Genomic DNA, 15,316 nt, shown 5'->3' with positions numbered 1-15,316 from the left:
TAAGGAGCTGTGTGTATCTCTATGTTAAATAAAGACAGGTAGCACTCAAGACGATACACAGAAAGGGACAGTGTATAGATCCTAGGGGAAGTTGTGAGTACACTAACAATGTTGATCCAGCAAGCCTAGGATTCAAACCAGGATGTACAAATCCACATTTCACCTTTTCACTGAAATATCCCCACCCAACTTTCTTCAACCCTTCAATCCAAAAAAATACATTTTCCTTGGTCTTGCTTTTTCCAACAACATAACAATCAATCCCCACTTTCCTCCCTCCTCCCCCTTTTTGGAAGCTTCTCTACTACCTCTGCATTGTTCCTTGTGTAAGAAACTACACTTTTAAACTGCAGCTGCTGATTGCTTCTTGAAAGACAGAAATAAAATGGAGGAAGCTGCCATGCTTTTTCAGATTAGTTATCTGTGACTTTTAAAAAATATTTTATTTATTTATTTGAGAGAGTGCACTTGAGGAAGGGGAGAAGCAGACAGGGAGGGAGAGGGACAAGCAGATTCCTCACAGAGCTCAGAGTCTAGAGTAGGGCTCATTCTCATAATTCTGAGATCATGGACCTCAGCAGAATTCAAGACTCAGATCCTTAACAGATTGAGCCACGCAGGCACCACTCTGTGACTTTTTTTCTTAACCAAAGTAGATTCAGCGTGGTGGAGTCTGTACTTTTTTTAATTTGGGGGTACTTCTTTAAGAAAAGAAATATGAAATCATTACAAAATTATTTCACAAAGTATCATTTAGACTGAAAAAGAGAATTGCAAAAAATTATAAATTTATTTTAAAAGCTGGCAAATATCACAAATGTAATTAAAATCCATAAAAATAACATAATACATTTAGGAATTAACTGTCTATTACACCTCTATGATACTTTTTCCCACATTTTTGCTTGCCTATAATTTGGTCTCTTCTATCCAGACAGTAATTTTGTAATATTTTCTGTAGAAGGAATAGAAAGATAATTGAATCAGCATAAATTGAAATTTCTTTCTTAGGTTTTTTTCATCGTTAAAGGTCTAGAAAAGTTTCTTTCAGTTTCACAATGCATAGTGGCAGTGTCACATAATGTTATGTGACACGGGTAATGTCACATAGAGTTTAGGACTGACTACAATTTGGGAAAATCTAACTCAAAGTTTTTTTCATGTATTGGCTAAAAGGTTTCAGTGCATTTTGTGACTTCTTGACTAATCTTCAATATCCTTTAACAGATGATGCAATTAATTACCTTGTTGTTGATGTCCTGTTCAGAAAGCAGGGGTGAATGTGAACGAAAGAAATATATTTCACTAAACTCAAGTTGAGCTATCCCCATTCAACTTTCCCTTAGCCAGAACCTAAAAATCCATGTGGCCACATCATTGACACCCAACATGAGAGGAATTATGTTGGAGGGAAAGCTGAAGTGGAAAGACGCTGAGGTCTTCATCATGCATGAACATACGCTTTAGTTTTGAAATTTTGCAGAACTCCATGACTGTGTGAATGAATTCATAGGGCCCCTCCCAAGGCCTCTAGGGGTAGTTCATGGAGGATGGGGCTTCTGAAGCTTCAACTTCTTAGTTTCAATGGTAAACCCACATCTGTTTCTCTTCTGACATTTGTAGATTTTTTTCAGTAAATGTTTTGGAAAGTCTGTTAGGTGCTCAGCATCGTGGAATACAAATATGAATTTATAGTTTGGGTGAGTTCAGATTTCTTAAAAACCTACTTTAAATTTTGATTTGTTGGCATTTTCAGCATGCTTCCAACATGTGTCTTTCAAATGCATTTATGCTTCATGGTAGAATTACACAAGTTTAATTAAAAGCATTCCCCTGTCATAAGGCAGTGAAATACATGTATTAACTATTGAATACAAGTACAAAATAATTTTGTATAAAATGTGTTTAAGTACTAAGTGAATGATCATTGTGGAATGAATTTATATAGGAAGAAAGCCTTGGAGTTGTTCTAAAGGAAGCTACAGGCATGGAATGAAGAAAAGGGTGAGAATGATGGAAAATAAAGAAACAAACAAGATACTACAGAGATAAATTTGTCAAGGCCTTTTACTATGCATTTAGGAAATTGAAGTTCTGGGACGCCTGGCTGGCTCAGTGGTTGAGCTTCAGCCTTCCGCGCAGGGTGTGACCCTGGGATCAAAAATCAAGTCCTGCATCGGGCTCCCTGCAAGGAGCCTGCTTCTCCCTCTGCCTCTCTCTGGGTTTCTCATGAATAAGTAAATTAAAAAAAAAAAGAAAAGGAAATTAAAGTCCTGAGAAATCAAGTTACTTGCTCAAGAGCCTATCTACTAGAGAATGAACAACTTTCAGCAGTGTGTTACCATGTGTTTTTAAGTGTCTCTAATGTGGTTTATTAAATCTGAACACTAGCTAAACCAATGACATTGATTGTATAGAAAGCCAGTAGATAGAAGGCAGGTAAATGAGCTACTATTTTTGAAGTATAACTGATACAACATTACAGTTGACCCTTGAACAACATGGGGATTAGGAGTGCTGACACCCCATGCAGTTGAAAATCCATGTACAACTTTTGACTCCCCAAATAGCCTGTTGTTGACTGGAAGCCTTGCTATTAACATAAACAGTTGATTAACACATCTGTATATTTATACATATTGTATACTGTATGCTTACCATAAAGTAAGCTAGAGAAAAGAAAATGTTATTAAGAAAATCATAAGAAAAATACATTTACAGTGCTGTACTGTATTTATTGAAAAAAAATCCACATTTAAGTGGACCTGTGAAGGTCAAACTTGTGTTGTTTGAGGGTCAATTGTATATTATTTTCAGGTGTACAATATAATTCAAAATTTGTGCATATTGTGAAATGATCACCACAATAATCTAGCTAACATCTGTTACTACACATAGTTACAAAATTTTGTTCTTGTGATGGGAACTTTTAATATCTATTCTTTTAGCAACTTTCAAATATGCAATACAGTATTATTAACTATAGTCACCATGCTACACATTACATCCCCAGGACATTTATTTTATAACTGGAAGTTTGTACATTTGGACCACCTTTACTCATTCTACCCTTCTTTCACTCTACAACCAACAATCTGTTCTCTGTGTCTATGAGCTTGGTTGTTTTTTTATTTTTGTTTTTATTTTAATGATTCTTTTTCTAAGATTTTATTTATTTATTCATGAAAGACAGAGAGAGAGAGAGAGAGAGAGAGAGAGAGAGGCAGAGATACAGGCAGAGGGAGAAGCAGGCTCCATGCAGGGAGCTCGACGTGGGACTTGATCCTAGGTCTCCAGGATCATGCCCTGGGCTGAAGGTGGTGCTAAACCACTGAGCCACGGGGACTGCCCATATTTTAATGATTCTATACATAAGTGAGATCACACAGTATTTAACTTTCTCTGACTTATTTCACTTAGCATAATGCCCTCAAGGTCCATTCATGTTGCCACAAATGGCAAGATTTCATTCTTTTTTGTGGCTGAATAATATTCCATTGTATAGATATACCATTCATTTATTTTATTTTTTTTAAAAGATTTTATTTATTTATTCATGAGAGACACAAAGAGAGAGGCAGAGACATAGGCAGAGGGAGAAGCAGGCTTCATGCAAGGAGCCTGATGTGGGACTTGATCTGGGGACTCCAGGATCACACCCTGGGCTGAAGGCAGATGCCCAACCGCTAAGCCACCCAGGCATCCCTGAACCATTCATTTATTGATGAACACTTAGGTTGCTTCCATGTCATGACTATTGTAAATAATGCTGCAATGAACATGGGACTGCATATATCTATTTGAGTTTGTATTTTCATTTCCTCTAGGTAAACCCCCAGAAGTGGAATTGCTAGTTCATATAGTAATTCCATCTTAAAGGTTTTGAAGAACCTTCATGCTGTTTTCCAATTTACCTTCTTGCCAACAGTGCAACATTTTCAACATTCTCAACAACACTTGTTATGTCTTGTCTTTTTGATAACATCCATTCTAACAGGCGTGAGGTGATACCTCATTGTGCTGTTGATTTGCATTTCCATGCTGATTAGTGGTGCTGAGTGGCTTTTCATGTACCACCTGTATGTTTTGTTTGGAAAAATGTCTATGCATATCCTCTGCCTATTTTTTTTTAATTTTTTTGGCTATTGAGTTACATGAGTTCTTTATAAATTCTGGATATTATACTACTATCAGATACAGATACCTCCACTTTTTGGAAGTTCTTACTATACCACTTTTCTTACAAAAGACCTGCATTAGTACCTGTTTCATTAACTGAAAGGAATCAGAAGAGAATTTACGTTTTCATGAAAAAAGGTGTAAAGCAAAAATGGTGTTCAGCATTTGTTTTGCAGCAAGCCACTAGAGAGGCAGAGTACATCCCTTGCAGCCAGAGTGGCACCACCAAGCTGCTTCCCCAGGAACTACACTCAGCATCTTAGCACCAAGCTGCCATAGCTTTGAACTATGTGAACATCTGCACTTTATCTTAATTTATTTAGGGCATCCATTAGCAAGATGTGTTCTAAGGTATCAGCAAAGCCTAAGAGAGGTTTTTTGGGGTCTGAAATTTTTCAAAAGTTTTTCTGTGTTAATTAGTGCCATTTTGGCTTATGAAAGCTTTCATAGGAACGCTCTCTATCATGGATAGCGGAGGAAAACGGGATATAATTTGCAAATATTTTCTCCAATTTGATAGGTTGCCTTTTAATTTTGTTGGTGGTTTTCTGTGCAGAAGGTTTTCAGTTTGATGTAGTCCCACTCTTAACATTTTTGCTTATGCCGCCTTTCCTTTTGGTGTCAAATCCAAAATCATCACTAAGGCTGATGTCAAGGAGCTTAAGACTATGTTTTCTTTTAGGTAAACAGTTCTTTTAGGCACATATTGCAATGCCTAAATTATGGCAGGTGCTAAATAAACGTTAAATTATTGATGTTTATTTATTGATTAAATAACATAATTATTGATTGAATTATTGAATTGATGTAAATTATTGATTAAAACAATAATTCTATCACATAACAAGAACACATTGAATTGGGAATATACTCTAGAATACTTCCAGCTTTCTTACTCTATGTTCTCATATGTTCTTTCAAGCTCCTCCCATACATAATCTAAATATTATTATAGTAATCTTCACAAAATTTTTCATATGACAAGTTTAGGAGAACAATGAATGTAACACAATTTAAAACCAGAAATCTATATTCAAAAAGGATTTTTCTCTACAACCTGTGTGGAAGCTGTTACATTCAAGATTTCCAGATGGATTGGATAAAGTCAGGAATATTGAGAGCTGTGCTTTGATATTTTAAGATAAGTGGAAGAGGCTGAAAGTCCCTCAAGAAAGCCTCCTAGACACTGTATGGAATCTAATGTTGAAGGTTGGTTAGGGGATGGCGCGGTGTTACCTTGACGGGCTGAGAGCTCTGATGAGGATGAATTTACTGAGTCTCACCTGCTGCAGCAGAGAGCTGAGAAAACACTTGAAAACCAGCTATGCCAAGGAGCCAGAAAGTGTGAAAAGTTCTGATGGACCAAGACCCCTGAAGTAAAGATGGGAAGGCCTTGCAGGGGCCTCACCAGTGGAGGCAATGGTCAAGTTCAGGAATGTCAGTGGTGGATGTCAGCACCAAGGCACAAAACCAGATCATCTCCATCTCCCAATTCCCTGGGGATCAAGATAGTATTCAAGGGCCAGATGGGTTCTGTCCCACTTCAGTGTTAGTTAGTGAGGCCCAAAGAGAATTGCTGGAGTGCTTTTATGTGCCAGAAACTGTTTTAGATGCTTCATGAATGGAGACCTTCAAATCTGTACTATTGTTTAAGGCAGTTCAGTTTTTATTCACCATTTTGCAGCATGGTAACTGAAGAGCCAGAAAATGAGCAATTGGCCCACGATTGCATAGTTAGTAAGTTGTAGAACAAGACTTTTTTTGCCCAGGTGGCTCGCAACATTATAGTAAGCTGCCACTGCCATAGGTATTTCTCCTTCTCTGCTGCGAAGGTGTAGAAACTTCTCACTCCGTGTCACAGGAGGATGAGTGAATATCTAAAATAGCATTTCACTAAAAGAGACCTTAAAATAACACCTTATTGATATACAATTAACTTATACAATTCACACAAATAAAGTATATAATTTAAAAAGCAGTTTTGGTATATTTTCAGTTGTGTAACCACTACCACATAAATTTTAGAACATTTCCATCACCCTCTGAAGAACTCCCCTGCCCATTAGCAGCTGCCCCTACTCTGCCTCTTGCTTCCTTAGCCCTAGGCAACCACTAATCTCCTTTCTGTCTCTATAGATTTGCCAAGCTGGCATGTCATAAATGGAATCATGCAACATATGTTTTTTTTTTTTTTTGGTGACTGGCTTGTAATATTTTAATAATTTAATAATAATTTAATAATATTCAATGTAGGGGATCCCTGGGTGGCGCAGCGGTTTGGCGCCTGCCTTTGGCCCAGGGCGCGATCCTGGAGACCCGGGATCGAATCCCACATCGGGCTTCCGGTGCATGGAGCCTGCTTCTCCCTCTGCCTATATCTCTGCCTCTCTCTCTCTCTCTCTGTGTGTGACTATCATAAATAAATAAAAAATTAAAAATTAAAAAGAAAATAATATTCAATGTAATATTTTCAAGATTCATCCATGTCATAGCATACTATCAGTATTTCCTTCCTTTTTATTGTCAAATAATGTTTCATTTTATGGATTTCATTTTATGGATATAGCACATTTGATATATTTATCAGGTAATGGACATTTCAGTTGGTCCTCTCTTTTGACTGTCGTGAATAATGCTGTCATGAACCTTTGTGTACAAATATTTGCGTGAACCTATGTTTCATTTCTTTGGGCTATAAGAAAAAGATTCTTACAGTCGAGCAGTTTCTACTCATAGCTTCTCTTTCCATGTTACCCACTCTCTCTCATTCCTTGCAAACAATTTCTTCAGAATCCAGTTGATATTGAGGCCTACAAAGTCAAGAAATTCTTCTGCCTTACAAATATGTCTTACATGTTACAAATTTATTCAACAATCACTCAACAAAACATATTTTATTTATTCCAGCTTTGTACTAGCCACTATTTTGGATGCTGAAGATGCAAGATAAGCTAAAGAGTCCTGCTTTAAGGAATTTATATCTGGTTAGGGAGGTGGAGAAGGTTAGAAGCAAAGATAAACAATAAGAATACTATTAATATGTTTTATAGCTGAGACAAAGAGCACACAGTAGGGGTGCTTATTCTGTTAGAGCCAAGGAAGATGTCACAGAATGTGTGATGTTATCGAGGATTCCCTGAACAACATTCAAGGGGATGAAAACCTAAGGGTATTCTAGGCGGAGGAATAGAATATGTAAATGCCCTAGGGCAGGAAGAGCATGGCTGGACTTGAAACCCTAACAGTAGGAGCTGTGGTCCCGAGTACCTCAGGTAAGGTGGTGGAGTGGCGGCAGGTAGGTGGGAAACCAGGCAGCAGGGAAATCAGAATGGACTCCTATAGCTTTCTAAGGATCTGGGCCTATTTTCTAAATAAGATGGATCCATTGATTTTAAAGTCCAAGATTTTTGAACTGGAGGATTAATTATTACTAGAATATTTAAAACAAAATGAACTTTGGAAAAAGTGAATCTTATAAAGAACTCTGAACTGCATTTATTATTATATTTCATGATAAAGTGCTTGACAGCCAGACAGCCCAGAATTGGTGATTGAAAGAACCTACCTCTGGAAGAAGGTAGTTTTTCCCAGGTATTATTGTTTTGCTGGCATTCACCGTTTAGTAGTTTATATCAAAAAATAGAATTCTTTGATTTCTATTTTGTTCTTGTAGGGAATTATTCTGCCTTATGAAGTTCATGACCCCATCATTGCCTTTCCAAAGTTTTGATATGTTCTACACTAAGCTCTATAATACTACACAGAAATTGGTGGTACCAACTCTTCTTTGAAGATCTGTTTCAGCTTTTCTTAATACCTTCTTGTTTGCTTAGTTATGCTGTCAATGCTTCTGTCAAACATAGAATCCCTGGATGGCCTCAAGCCCTTTGGGGGCAAAGCTTTGTCCTGATGAAGTACCTGTTCACTGAATCTTGCCAGTTTTCACTCAACTAAATTTATGCCTCAAAAATAAAAGAAGAAAAAAATGAAAAAAAGAAAAAATAATATGTGACAGAGGTCAAGGGAAATTCCATTAAGGAGGGTGAGAATACCATTGAGTCAGACAGAGGGTTCTAGAGCTAATTTAGAAAGTCAGGAGGAAAATTACATCATCTCTTTATAGATATTACAGATATTTGGTAAGAATAACCAAGATGAATAAATTTATGTTATTAGTGTATAATCACAATTATAGAACTGCAAAGGACCCCAAAGGAATCCTTCTAGATATCAATGTCATTTTATAGTTTGTAGTACAGGCACATTTTCCTAGGCATTTAACTAGAAAATTCCAGAACTCTTCATATATACTGTGTCTAATGTCACAGTTACAACTATTCTGCCCCCCCCCTTTCCTTTCTTAATGATTGTGACCAATTCCCTCATTTCTTTTTAAGAATTATGGATCACAGGGGCACCTGGGTAGCTCCATCAGTTAGGCATCCCACTCTTTTTTTTTTTTTAAATATTTATTTATTTATGAGATATACAGAGAAAGGCAGAAATATAGGCAGAGGGAGAAGCAGGCTCCACACAGGGAGCCTGATGTGGGACTTGATCTCAGGACCCCGGGATCATGACCTGAGCTGAAGGCAGACACTCAACCACTGAGCCACCCACGTGCCCCTAAGTGTCCCACTCTTGATTTCAGCTGGGACAAGCCCTGAGACAGGCTCCATGTAAGATTCTCTCTCTTGCTCCTCCTACCTTCAAGCCCATGCACATTCTCTCTCTCTAAATAAGTAAACAAGTAGGGATCCCTGGGTGGCGCAGAGGTTTAGCGTCTACCTTTGGCCCAGGGCGTGATCCTGGAGACCCGGGATCGAATCCCACGTCGGGCTCCCGGTGCATGGAGCCTGCTTCTCCCTCTGCCTATGTCTCTGCCTCTCTCTCTGTGTGTGACTATCATAAATAAATAAAAATTAAAAAAATAAATAAGTAAACAAATAAAATCCTTTAAAAAAAGAATTATGGACTACAGAAGTCACCATAACTTATTTACCAAAACTCCTGAGAAGTTAAGTAGCTGCCAAGAGTAGTGCTGTTTCAGCAGCAACAAAAATTTTAATTAAAGTCCAAATGGATCAGTAATTGTCCAATTTAGAACAGAAAATGGGAAACAGAATACACTCCAGGAAATATTGATGTATCACTGAGTGAATTCTAACTCAGAAACATAAAAGTTCTTAGTTCTAATTCATATCCCTAAAACAGGACAATATGAGAGCATAAAGGAAACATTTGGAAACTATATTTTTTAATTCTGTATCAAAGGCAATCTTGAGGGGTGCCTGGTGGCTCAGTTGGTTGAGCTCCTGACTTGATTTCAGCTCAGGTCATGATCGCAGGGTCCTGAAATTGAGCTCTGAGTTGGGCTCTGTGCTCAGAGGGGAGTCTACTTGAGACTCTCTCCACCTCTGCCCCTCCCCCCACTCATGCTTGTTCTCTCTTAAATAAATAAATAAATCTTTAAAAAAGATAATCTTGGAAATTCCATGATTTTTCCTCCCATTTTTCTTTTTATTTATTTTTATTTAGGTATAGCTTATATATTACAAGTTGCATAAATCTTAAATATATAGCACAAAACATTTATATATGTATAAAACCTCTTTGCTGTTTTTCAATATTGTATAGTTTCCAACTAAATGGATATATCACAGTGGTATCCCACTGTTCATAAATATTTGGTTTATTTACATTTTCGGACTATTATTTTTTTCATTTTTGAACTATTTTGAGTATAATTACTACAAACATTCTTTTTCTTTTTAAAGATTTTATTTATTTATTCATTCATGAGAGACACAGAGAGAGAGCGAGAGGCAGAGACACAGGCTGAGGGAGAAGCAGGCTCCATGCAAGAAGCCTGATGTGGGACTCCTTCCCGGGACTCCAGGACCGCGCCCTGGGCCGAAGGCAGACACTAAACCTGCTGAGCCACTCAGGGATCCCTACTACAAACATTCTTATACACAAGCACTAATTTTTGTTGAGTCTATACTTAGGAGTAGCATATCTGGGCTCTAGGGCATATATATGTTTAGTTCTTAGTGATACTGTCAAAAGTTTTTCAAAGTGGTTGTACCAATTTGTACATGCACTGGTTACTTATGAGACTTCCAGTTGCTCCACATCCTTGCCAACCCTTACTATTAAGTTCAGTCATTTTGGTAGGTATATATCCATTATGATTTTATTTGCATTTATTTTTGATGATTAATGGTGTTGGAGACCTTTTCAAATGTTCAATGCCCATGTGGTTATTCTTTTTTGTAAAGTGCCTATTTGGGAGTTTTACACATTTTTAATTTGGGGTTGGGGTAAATATTTTGAAGGGGGTGCATAGGTTTCTCTTTATGTTCTAAATATGAGTTCTTTGTGAGATACATGTGTTGTAAATATTTCCTCCTAAACTTCAATCTACCTTTTTACTTTCTTAATGTCTTTTGATGAACAGAAATTCTTAATTTTAATAAAGTTGAATTTATGAGTAGGTTAGTGTTTCCTGCACCCTGACTAAAAATCTTTGTCCAGGAACGCCTGGGTGGCTCAGTGTCTGCCTTTGTTTCAGGGCATGATCCCAGGGTCCTGAGGTCCTGAGATAATAAAATCTTAAATAAAATCTTTAAAAAAATTTGTCCATGTCATGGTCATATAGATATTTTCCTCTTTTTTTCCCTCTAGGATTGTGATCAAACTATTTATTGACAAGACCATTCTCTCTTGGGATCCTGGGTGGCGCAGCGGTTTAGCGCCTGCCTTTGGCCCAGGGCGCGTTCCTGGAGACCCGGGATCGAATCCCACGTCAGGCTCCCGGTGCATGGAGCCTGCTTCTCCCTCTGCCCGTGTCTCTGCCTCTCTCTCTCTCTCTCTCTCTCTCTCTCTCTGTGACTATCATAAATAAATAAAAATTTTAAAAAAAGACCATTCTCTCTCATCCTGAGTTACAGTGGTGCTTTAGTCGTAAATTGGATGATCACATGTGTGTGAACCTATTTCTGGACTGTCCATGGTGGTATATTTGCCTATCTTCGTACTATTATTACAGTATCTTCCTTACTATTACCATTAAAGCAAGTCTTAGTGATAGTATAAGTCCTTCACCTTGAGAAGGACATTTTTTTAAAAAGATTTATTTATTTATTTATTTATTATAAATAAATTATATTATAATTTATATATATATTATATTATAAATATTATATTATATTATTATATTATATTATAAATATTATAAATATATATTATAAATATATAATATAATATAATTATATTATATTATATTATTTATTTATTTATTTATTTATTATTTATTTATTTATTTATTCATGACACACACACACACACACACACAGAGGCAGAGACACAGGCAGAAGGAGAAGCAGGCTCCATGCAGGGAGCCTGATGTGGGACTCTATCCCTGGTCTCCAGGATGACACCTTGGGCTGAAGGTGGCGCTAAACCGCTGAGCCACCTGGGCTGCCCACCTTTTTTTTTTTTTTTTTTTTTTTTTAATTTAGATTTTTTAAAAAAAATTATTTAAAGATTTATTTATTTTAGAGAGACAGAGCATGAGTGGGAGGTGAAGAAGGAGGAGGAAAGAGAATCTCAAGAAGACTCCATGCTGAGCGTGGAGCCCAACTCAGGGCAAGGGGCTTGATCTCATGATCTGATCAGGAACCCAGTCAGATGCTTACCTCATCAGACCATCCAGATGCCCCTAGAAGGACATTCTTTTTTGAGATTGTCTTGAAGATTCCAGAATCTTTGTAGCTCTGCTTAAATTACAGAAACTGATTGTCAATTTCCACCAAAGAACTGCTAGGTTCCAACCAGTGTAATATTGGATATAAATTCACTTGGGGGGATTTGACATCTCTCTCAGTTAACATGACATGGTATATTTCTCCATCTAATGTGATTTTCTTTATTATTCTGAGCAATGTTTTCTAGTTTCAGTTTAGGCTTTCTACATATTTCTTTGTACTTATCATAGGTATTTGATGATATTTTCTATGCTAATGTAATTTATTTTTAATTTTTATTTTTTACTTTGTTCCTATCATATACAAGTACACTTTTTGGAGTGTCTATGGCACTAATAAACTTACTAATTTGAAATAATGTAATTATGTACCTTTACCTTGAAAATTTAAAAATTATTATGTATAATAAAATAAAAATACGTGGAATAATTAGTATTAAATTATCAAAAGTTGTGTAAGACTAGTCACTACATGCTGGCAAGCATTATTTAGGGAAATTAAACATCTTATGTAAGTAGAGAGACATCTGATGTCATGTGTTGAAAGAGTATGTATTTGTAGTAATGTTAATAACAATTTTCCCCAAATTTATCTGTAGATTCAGTAAAATACCAGTCAAACTCTCAGCAGAAATGTTTGTAGTAACTGATTACCTCATTTAAAAACTCATATAGAGGGGACCTCTGGGTGGCTCAGCGGTTGGGCTCCTGTCTTTGACCCAGGGCGTGATCCTAGAGTCCTGGGATCGAGTTCCGGGATCGAGTCCCGCATCGGGCTCTCTGCATGGAGCCTGCTTCTCCCTCTGCCTGTGTCTCTGCCTTTCTCTCTGTCTCTCATGAATAAATAAATAAAATCTTAAAAAAAATAAAAAAATAAAAAATAAAAACTCCTACAGAAATGCCAATGACCTAGACTAGTTAAGAAAACTTTGAAAAAGAAGAAGAAAGTTGGAGGATTAACATCACTTCATTGTAAGATTTTTGAAGATCCAATAATCATGACAACATGGTATTGGTGTCAAGCTAGATCAGTTGAGTGTAGAATCTAGAAATAGATCACACATATATGGACTACTGACTTTTGACAAAGATGCAGGTGAAATTAAGTGTAAAAAGGACCTTCTTTTCAATAATTGTGCTGGAACAGTTGAATACCTATGTAAAAATGAACTTTGATTCAAACCTTACACCATAAATAAAAATCAGCTGAGAATGGATAAAAAATCTAAATGTAGAACCCCATACTGTTAAACTTTTTTAAAAATTAAGAAGAGATTTCTGTGACTTTGGTTTAGGCAAACATTTCTTGGATACATTATCCATATTTTAAAATAATCTATTATTTGAAAAAAATGAAGAATTGAATCAAACCTAAAAACTTCTGCTATTTAAAAGACACCATTAAGAGATTGAAAAGACCAGTTACACCCTGGGAGAAATATTCACGAATTACATCAGATAAAGTAATTGTATCCAGAATATACAAACAACTTTCTTAAGTAGAAAATGAGAAAACAAACACCTCATTAAAAATAGACAAAAAGAGGGATGCCTGGGTGGGTCAGTGGTTGAGCGTCTGCCTTGGGCTCAGAGTGTGATCCCGGAGTCCAGAGTCTCTAGATGGAGTCCCTCATCAGGCTCCCTGCAGGGAGCCTGCTTCTCCCTCTCCCTATGTCTCTGCCTCTATCTCTGTGTCTCATGAATAAATAAATAAAATCTTTAAAAATGGACAAAAAGATTCAAACAGGCACTTCACCAAAGAGAATATAGAAATGTCAAGCCCAACATCTTCAGACCACAACAAGTAATGGCTAGGATGTGGAGAAAATGGAGCTGCACAGATGGTGGGAACATAAAATGTTACAACCATTTGAGAAAACAGTTTGGCAGTTTCTTAAAAAGCTAGAGATAACCCGTCATATCAGCCAGCCATTCTACTCCGAGGTATTTATCTAGGAGAAACCAGTTTTTGTCCATACAAAGAGTTGTACATGGATAATATTAGTAGCCCTATTCATAGTAGCCAAAATTGACAATGACCCAAATAGCTATCAGTAGGTGAGTGGAAAAACAAATTGTCTACCTAGACAATGGAATTCCCCTTTGCAATAAAAAGGACTGAACTATTGATTAAAGCACTTATCCTGATGAATCTCAATATTACTATGCTGAGTGACCTATAAAAGACCTATAAAAAAAGAATACATACTATGTGATCTCCTCTGTATAAAATGTTAGAAACTACAAACTAATAATGACATAGAGGTGATCTGTTGCTGCAGGACCAAGGTGAGGAGGCAGAGAGTGGCAGGGGAGAGGTTATAAAGGTATTGAGGAAACTTTTGGGAATCTGGACATGTTCATTATCTTGTTTGGATAATGGGTTTATTGGTAAATACATATGTCAAAATGTATCAAATTGTATGCTTATGTGTAGTTTATTGTTTGTCAAGGATTCCTCAATAAAGGTGTTAAAAGCTTTTCAGTAATGTATTTATGCTACTTTCATTTATAACTTTTTTACGAGTTGATATAAAAATGAATTGTTTGTATAGTTATTTATGGCATTTGTTAAATATACCAAGAGATTGTATCATTTTTAAGAAATTATTTTGAGTGTAGTTGACATACTAGAATTGCATTAGTTTCAAGTGTACAACACAATGATTCAACTTGTATACATTATCCTGTGCTCCCAATAACTGTAGCTACCATTTGTCACCATACAATGCTATTACAATCTAACTATATTCCCTATGCTGTATCATTTATTTTTGTGACCTTTCCATCCATAATTGGAAGCCTGGATGTTCCATTCTGTTTCACCCACTTGCCCATCCTCCATTCCCCTCTGGCACCTATCAGATTGTTCTCCCTATTTACAGGTCTGATTCTGCTTTTTATTACATTTGCTTTGTTGTTTTTTTTAAGATTCCATATATGAGTGAAATCATGTGGGTATTTGTCTTTCTTAGAGTCTCTATTTTTTAAATTCATTAGTTCATTCAGCAAACATTCAAAGTGCTGCAGGAACAAAAAGCTTTCAAATTAGTTGGGTAGAGAACTAGCGTTTATTGAGTATTGAAGGAGTTCAGAGTCTTTCACCCCCAAAATATGCCACTTTGGCATACTGATTATTTTGAACTGAAGGAACTTCAGAAATAGCAGACCTATTCTTTTTTTATCTAAAACAGGCCATAAAATTTCCCGTGAGAATTGATACTGTACAAACTTACTGAATTGACACTGAAATGGATCTGTACAAACTTACTGAAATAGCCTTTAACTTCCACTTGTTATATATCCCCTTGTCCCTACATTTCCTAGTTACTTCCCCACAATTTACTACCCATTGCTCATACCCCATTA

The sequence above is a fragment of the Vulpes lagopus genome, chromosome 2 (assembly GCF_018345385.1).
Source record: "Vulpes lagopus strain Blue_001 chromosome 2, ASM1834538v1, whole genome shotgun sequence".
Taxonomy (NCBI): domain Eukaryota; kingdom Metazoa; phylum Chordata; class Mammalia; order Carnivora; family Canidae; genus Vulpes; species Vulpes lagopus.
This window is presented reverse-complemented; position numbering follows the sequence as displayed.